The sequence below is a fragment of the Octopus sinensis genome, unplaced genomic scaffold (genome assembly GCF_006345805.1).
Source record: "Octopus sinensis unplaced genomic scaffold, ASM634580v1 Contig04180, whole genome shotgun sequence".
NCBI classification, from domain to species: Eukaryota; Metazoa; Mollusca; class Cephalopoda; order Octopoda; family Octopodidae; genus Octopus; species Octopus sinensis.
In genome coordinates, this window is record NW_021827217.1 from 1 (window position 1) to 2,500 (window position 2,500).

The window sequence follows — 2,500 nt, forward strand, 5'->3', positions numbered from 1 at the left end:
GTGTCCGATATCGTTAGAACGAACCGAAGCAGGTGGCGGCAGTGTGGGTGAGGTGTCGTCACAAAGTCGATACGGTGACATGGTCCGTGCCGTAAATTCCCGAAAGATGATAACACCCGTGGTGTAACGCAGCGCTACCGTGTCCGATATCGTTAGAACGAACCGAAGCAGGTGGCGGCAGTGTGGGTGAGCTGTCGTCACAATGTCGATACGGTGACATGGTCCGTGCCGTAAATTCCCGAAAGATGATAACACCCGTAGTGTAACGCAGCGCTACCGTGTCCGATATCGTTAGAACGAACCGAAGCAGGTGGCGGCAGTGTGGGTGAGCTGTCGTCACAAAGTCGATACGGTGACATGGTCCGTGCCGTAAATTCCCGAAAGATGATAACACCCGTGGTGTAACGCAGCGCTACCGTGTACGATATCGTTAGAGCGAACCGAAGCAGGTGGCGGCAGTGTGGGTGAGCTGTCGTCACAAAGTCGATACGGTGACATGGTCCGTGCCGTAAATTCCCGAAAGATGATAACACCCGTGGTGTAACGCAGCGCTACCGTGTCCGATATCGTTAGAGCGAACCGAAGCAGGTGGCGGCAGTGTGGGTGAGCTGTCGTCACAATGTCGATACGGTGACATGGTCCGTGCCGTAAATTCCCGAAAGATGATAACACCCGTAGTGTAACGCAGCGCTACCGTGTCCGATATCGTTAGAACGAACCGAAGCAGGTGGCGGCGGTGTGGGTGAGCTGTCGTCACAAAGTCGATACGGTGACATGGTCCGTGCCGTAAATTCCCGAAAGATGATAACACCCGTGGTGTAACGCAGCGCTACCGTGTCCGATATCGTTAGAGCGAACCGAAGCAGGTGGCGGCAGTGTGGGTGAGCTGTCGTCACAAAGTCGATACGGTGACATGGTCCGTGCTGTAAATTCCCGAAAGATGATAACACCCGTGGTGTAACGCAGCGCTACCATGTCCGATATCGTTAGAGCGAACCGAAGCAGGTGGCGGCAGTGTGGGTGAGCTGTCGTCACAAAGTCGATACGGTGACATGATCAGTCCCGTAAATTCCCGAAAGATGATAACAACCGTGGTGTAACGCAGCGCTACAGTGTAACTATTCTTCTCTTCGCGTGCAGTTTCTTCACGAAACCTGCCGAACCACAAGTCGCGGCCGGGCCCCCTTGCCCGAGTACTACCGAATACTTTTGTTTAGGCCCTCTAACAGCACATCAGCAGCAGTGCGTCAGCCCGCCAACTTGCCGCACTTTTTCCTACTTCTGCTGCCGACCGCGCAACCACCTGCCGGCGCCGGCCCGCTCACATGGCGCTCGGACGATGGTGCTTGCACGCTTTGCGAGCTCCATGACATTTCTCTCTTCCTTCCTACCTCGCCGTTGGCTTCGGCAGTCGCGCGCTCTTTTCCGCTGCCGACGCCTTTTAATTTCTTTCAGTAGTAGTAGTAGTAGCAAATACCGAAACCCTGGACAGGGGATCACTCGGATCGTCCATCAATGAAGAGCGCGGTTATCCGCGTGAACTGATGCCAAGCCTCTTGATGGTTCTAGAATGGACTTTGAGAATGGAAACTACAGAATGAATGTTGGTAACATTACAGAAGCTCTGAATGATCTTAACCTCGTCAACATTGCTCAGGTGAGTTGGGTACAAAACGATTTCAGCCTGTTATCTTTCTAAATAAATATCTCAATAGGTATTTCACTGATTTTTACGACGACTGGTGTCAGTATGGCCTTATCTGTATGGTCTTATCTGAAAAACATGGACAATTGCAAATCGATAATTTTATTGGTTTTAAATTTTGAGGTTTTTTTAGTGTAAAAAATTTGCTATACACCTGGTGAATGGTTCTGTGTGAGTGCATGTGAATGGATCAACTTTCAATCTTTCGGTAGAGTTTCCGTCTACCAAATCCACTCACAAGGCTTTGGTCGGCCCGAGGCTATAATAGAAGACACTTGCCCAGGGTGCCATGTAGTGGGACTGAACCCTGAACCATGTGGTCGGTAAGCAAGCTACTTACCACACAGCCACACCTACGTTCATCTTTTCCAAAACTCTGCTCCATTTTGACTCTTGTCTGATGGATGCAAGCATGCAAAAGCGGATGCCAGAATGTTGTTGTTGATGATGATGATGATGATGATATGACATTAACAATTTCCATTGAAATACGCTGCCTTTGCTTCAAATAATTTTGAAAATAATAAAATTTCGGTTTCATTTTTCAGACATCAACGAGTGTTTAAAGAATCCTTGTCGTTATGGTGCCATATGTCACAATTTCCTAGGTTCCTACCGTTGTGCGTGCAAACCAGAAGTCGATTACATCGACCCCCAGCGTGTAACTGGTACTTATTTAATCGACCCCGGAAGGACCCCTCGCCAGAATTTGAACTCGGAACGTAATAATAATAAAGACATTGTTACCTTGATAACCTTGTACCAATAAGTCTTGTTGAGAACTAATATAACACA

The 2,500-nt window shown here is 49.0% G+C and overlaps 1 long non-coding RNA gene across 1 annotated transcript; it reads left to right on the forward strand.

Moving 5' to 3' along the window:
- Positions 1 to 6: 6 nt before the first annotated feature.
- On the forward strand, positions 7 to 2,287 carry LOC115227515. The gene is made up of 2 exons (XR_003883131.2): positions 7 to 1,657; positions 2,254 to 2,287. It is a non-coding gene; the product is annotated as an uncharacterized LOC115227515 (long non-coding RNA).
- Positions 2,288 to 2,500: the final 213 nt, after the last annotated feature.